We start from the raw sequence: 6000 nt of genomic DNA, 5'->3' as shown, positions 1-6000 counted from the left end.
GCAGTTATGAATGAGATGTTATCAAGTGCAAAAGTTGCTAATGGGTTTTAAAAACATTACTTACTTTTTTACATTTATTGTGCCGACTTGTCCCCATTGTCAATGTTTTTATCTTTACATTTTTGAAGAATTAAAAAATATATATTTTATTGCAAATATTCTGCAAGATGAAATGCCTAATGTGGATGTTTCATGTTAATTGAGTACAGATGGCTTGTACTGTGTTACTGATTATGTTGTTTATGCTACCCAACAGTTATCCTCAATACGCCTGCAATTTACTACAGTATAGAACATATTGTCACACCTTGAGGCGGGCCGGTGTCATTCCCCCACTAACTCTGCCTGTCTTCACCTCCCGGTGCTCCTGCAATCAGCTCATTCCCGTCACCTGTGTTCCCGTCATCACCTGCACCACATCAGCAATCAGCCCGGACACTACATATACTCTGCTCACACACCACACCCCTGCCAGATGTTTCCTACTTTCCAGCAATTCAGACCGACCTCCCGTGTACCGACCCTGCCTGCTTCCCGGACTCTGCCTCTTCGCCTGCCCCTTGCGATCTGTCTACATAACCGTCCTAACCGACAATAAAAGCTGTTTTGGTATTCTCACTCGACCGCCTCGCAATTGGGTTCCTACCTGCCTTAGGCCGTGACACACATAGTGTTAAATGGATCATAACCTAAAACATCATTCACGCCTGTGGTGAGAGTGGCTGGAAAGGTTGGCTAACAGAGCACACCATATTCCATTCATCGATTTCCCTTTACCGCTTATCCCTTCCAAGTACCATCTGTCATTGGACGAGAGGCGGGGTACAACCCCCAACAGGTTCTAACACATGGAGAGACAAACGACCATCCACGCTTACAGTGACACCGGTGGGCAATTTATAGTGACCAGTTCGCCGCCATTACAGGTTTTTGGACTGGGGGGGAATCGTTGCACCTGGAGGAAACTGACACGAGAAAAGAAGACGCCACTAGAAAGGCACCTCGAGCTCAAACACAGCGCTCCCTTGGTGGGAGGTTGGGGTTAGGGTTAGGTTGCACTTTGTCATGTCAAACTATTTTTCATATTTATGATTTTTCTTTCAGAATATTTCCTCCAACGTGTCATTTTGACTGTGTAAATGTAATTATTTAATTGTATTAAGCTTCTGTCAGGATGATCTATTAGCTTTTAAAAATCCAAATATAGATGTGATATTAAACTGTACCCATTTAGGTATTTTTATTTTATTTTATATTTTATTTATATCCCTGAGCATTAAAATAAAAATTGAAAAAATAGAGGGTCATACTTTACTTTGGTCGCCAGTGGTGATGACCAAGGCCGATGCAAAGCTCATCAGCTCCATTGCTTGAATGAGAGCTCATTGGCAATTCTAATAATGTTGCTTGACATGAATTCCTACAAGACATTTGAAACACCCACGTGCACACAGACTCTTTCGCGCAATATGGAAACTGATTATCTTCTGAATAGTATTGTGTGTGTGTGTAGTACGCTGCACCAACTGAGGTACTTTACACACTCAGCCAATCAGCCAAACCTCACTTCAGCTCTGCTCTGCTGCCTGATGCACCAACTTGTGGCACAATCTGTAGTCATCTAAGAAATCAGTTAGCATTTCCCCCCTATGCACACTATCAGAGCTGCCCTTTCGACCTTGGAGAAAACAATAGAAATTTAAACGTGAAGCTCAAGTCTTTATGCTTTGCATGTGTGCCGCTTCCCCTTATGCAATGATCACGGTGATTCTGAAGTCAGCCTTGGCTGAAGGTCTTTTTTTTTCAGCTTTACGTGACGACAGAATTCATCAGATTTCTCCTGAAAGGCAATCAAGCTGTGATTATCGCAGCATCATGTCATGTTTTTAGTGTCAAGGGATTGCGACACATTGTCTATTCACTTTCTATCCAGCCCATTTGAAATAAAAGTATATATATATATATATATATATAATGTACACATTTAGAGGTTTCCCCACTCAGACTTGTTCTTCATTTTGACTTGAATAAATGTAAAAGGGCTGATTTGGATTTTTACTAAAACAGGAAGTACACAAATGCATTGGTGGAAATAAATCTATGTGTGGCTTCGAAGAAAACATGTGCAAGCCAGTAAACACTTCCTCCAGCTATGCTAAGATTTTAATTTTTAAAAACTGAAAACTGATAAGTGAAGACAGAGGGTCGTCGGCATTGCATGAGTGTGAGCTACACCTGTAGAAGTTTAGAGAGGCCTGTACACCTTTTAGCAGTCTTGAACAGGTAAGCACAGAGCATGTTTAGGTCAGATTTCAGACTGGGGTGGAATCAGGTTCCCTTTTTTTCCATCTGCAGCTGAGAGATAGCTGAGGATTGATGCACAATCAAGTACAGAAGGTTCCACTGTATTGGAAATCATTTATTTCTTTTTTACATTTTCATCCTCTCTCTTACAACCAGAAATCAGTTCAGGTGGTCTTCTGCTGCCTGTCCGCCTCTCCTTTGCTCTCGACACACTACTGTGCATGCTGCAGACTGACTGGCGTTATTCTGGGAAAAGTCGGAATCCTTGCTGTTCATGTTAAAAGGGGGAGGATTCTAAAGGGTCTATTACCTCGCACAAGGAAGAAGGAATCTGGATGTGTGAACTGGGGAAAAAAGGAGCAGGAATGGAAAATGACAGGAATAAAGGTGAAAAGGATGACAGAAGTGCCATTGTCCTCCCCAGGGACATAATTAGGTCTAAGAAGGCTAATCATTGGACATAAAATACAACCTCTCTTCCTCTATTAACACATAATCTCTTCCCTTCACTATCGCAGGGCTGGGGATGGGAATAGAAGACCCCTTGATAATTCATCCTTTGTCACATCACTTCCAAAGACTGTTTATCGGCAGGGATGAGACGCTTTGAGCCAAAAATCATCTGCATGAAAAGCTTCCAAGAACCCAGTGTATTTCCATGGGAATGCGTGACTGAAGTGTTCCTTTTTGCTTTCAGAGAAACTCTGTCGAGGAAATGAATGAAAGAAAGAAACCTCTATGCCTTGCAAATTGGTCAACCTTTCTTCCTGTGCATGAGTTTCATATCTGTGTGCCGATTCAGTTCCTGTGCTCCCCTGCTGTTCTGTTGCGCTGAAGGTATCAGCCATTTGCCAGCTCACCGGGGCGTCTTCAGATTTGTCTCTCAGTGCCCCTACTGGAAAATAACGGATCTCTGGGTGAGAACATATTTGTAATGATTGAGACATGCAGCCTTTATCAAAGATTTAAACCACACTTTTGAACCTTCAATCTGTTTCATCAATGTGAAATTGTTTGAGGGAATAAATTGGTTTTAGTGATGCATGGATCTGAGATCAGCCAGTCGTGAAAAAAGCTTCATTTTCTTCACCTGAATACTGTATCAGGGTCAGTGGCTGCGTTTACATGGACACATTTAATCGGATTAAAAGCCTGATCTGAATAAAAATGCTTCATGATCAAGCTCAATCCGATCAAGATTCTATCTCGATCTAGAGGGATGGTTTATACCGATTGATAATCCGATCAGGGTGCATGAAATCACTTATTCCGATGTTTCGGTACAATGCGTCCCATCCTTGCTGCGCATGTCTGTGACGTCAGCTATACACGCTTCTGTTGTTCCCGGAAGCTCGTTGAAGCAGAGCGAGCGAAAGACAGAACTGGTCAATATCTGAGACAAACACGTTGCCGGATATATTAAAGTAAACTAACAGCGCAAACCGGAAAAATGCGAGAAATAACGCTGACGTTTCCAGCAGGAAAAGGGCGGAGCGATTTTTGTTTACAACGGAAGTCGCTACGGCTTCTTCTACTACTATTTCCTGTTTAATTGGTAAAATTGCGCATGCCAAAATAATTTATTCCGATCGAAAGTGTGATGCAAAGTGTGATGCAAGTCCTAATCGGATCAATATGTTTATGGTCCATGAACACAGTGCTTCCGATCATCATTTTAATCCGAACTCTGATCGGATTAAATTCCTTTTTTTCCACGTAGACGCAGCCAATGTGGGAAACCTGACAGAGATACAGTTTGTCGAGCATCCGGTGTCTCTGAACAGCAACACTTGGCCTTTGATAGTCCGAGCTGTATCTGGCTATCTTTCCCTATATCTCACCTCTAATTCGCTTAATACTCCTCAGCCCTGCCGTGTCTTTATCTCTCCTTGTGAAATACAATATTTATGTCGGTCTGTTTGACTTCACTCAACCTCGCCATTGCGTTTGCCTCCCATGGGCATGAGGTGGATCTGCGTTGATTTCATTGACATTACATTGGTCATGAAGTATGCATATCACGATCAAGGGCGATGGCAGGGGAGACATCAACATTACAGAGATAACAATCTGGAGTCGATGTTCTTGTAAGCATAAGCAGCTGCGGTTCGCTGTGGTTCAAGCTGCAATTGTGGCAAACAAACGACTTAAAATGAATCGGATTGGATCGACGTGTGTGCCAGCGAGAAAGGCCTGAGGAAAGGGGCAATTATTTTCCCATTTTTGATGTGCATCATATTTTGATTTAGATACTTTGATTTTGATTTTAACTTGAATTTAATGGCATTGATCTCTCATAACCGAGCCCAGCTGGAGGTTAGTTTATGTAATCTTTTTTTTTTTTTTTTTACACCTGAAGCTTCAGACAGAGAAGAATGCCACCGCTTTCATTTTGCACATCAAAACATCTTAGTGAATGAATTATACATTTGGGAAGGAAGGATATTATATTTAAACCAGCAAGATTGCATGGCAGGGAACCTCAATAAATGCATGAAGTCTTTGAAAGTAGTTCATGTAGTGGACTACACAGATTCAAGTCACTTATTTGACATGTGCTATGATTCATTGTCTTGTTTTGACACATTTATGAATATACTGAAAATTTACTGAGGAGTTAAAATATTAAAGGGATTCCTGACTATAATTGCATTTTAGCGCTATATTATTTATTATGCTGTCAAAATCATAACTATATGAGTGACATTTCATGAATATATTCCATTAGTTATATTTTTGTATAAACGTATTTTGTATGTAGGGTGCCATTGTTATTTATGTCGCAAGGCATTCTGGGTGTGATGTGAAATGGAACGTAGCAGCGATATGTTAGCAGCAATGAGCACCTCTGTTCAGCCTTTTCAGTTTTAACCACAGCGTCATCAATGGCATGAGGAAAGTGAGGAAGAAGGCAATCATGAAAATGGAGATGAAAATTGACAGGAGGAATCTCGATTTGGTCATTGTGGTTGGTGTCTCTGTGGCAGCTGCACCACCATGTCGACAGAGAGAGAGGGGGGGATCTGCTGTAAAGGGCTCCATTTTATTTCTCAATAAAATCAATGAATTCTGGATCAGACTGACGGCACCGGGGCTGACCATGTTCACTGGAATCAATCTTCCGAATTAGCATCACTCTCTCCATCCTTACTTAAGAAAAGTAGTGCGTTGAGGTTCTCAGCAGCTGATATTTAGCAGCTAAGCTGCCATTTTCAATATGTAGCATTCGTTTTTGCAACCATTTAATCATAATAAGAAAGTAATTAATTAATTATTTGTTCAACATTGATATCTGTACTAATTTTCAAGAGAACCTTTACAACGGTTATTTAGACATTTCTAAAAACAAAACCACAGGGACAAAAAACAGAAAACACTCAAGTCAGTAGAATTGATCATTTAGTGATTCCAATGCTTGTACAAATTTTATTACAATCTCTCTGATAGATAGACAGATGAAGAGATAGACCAATTTCTCCAACCCTTCAATCACACTGCTAGACCATCTAAACAATACAAATAAATATGTCCTCCAACAATAGAACTAGAATGTTCATTTGCTTTTTACTTCAATTTCAAGTCATGACACTTTATAAATGTCTATATAGACCATCTTTGGCAGTTATTGATTCAGACCGGGAGAATGTCTAAGAATTTGTCATGCAGTAGATGTTTTTTTTTATAATTTGCTCTGAT

The sequence above is a fragment of the Brachionichthys hirsutus genome, chromosome 1, assembly GCF_040956055.1.
Source record: "Brachionichthys hirsutus isolate HB-005 chromosome 1, CSIRO-AGI_Bhir_v1, whole genome shotgun sequence".
Taxonomy (NCBI): Eukaryota; Metazoa; Chordata; class Actinopteri; order Lophiiformes; family Brachionichthyidae; genus Brachionichthys; species Brachionichthys hirsutus.
This window is presented reverse-complemented; position numbering follows the sequence as displayed.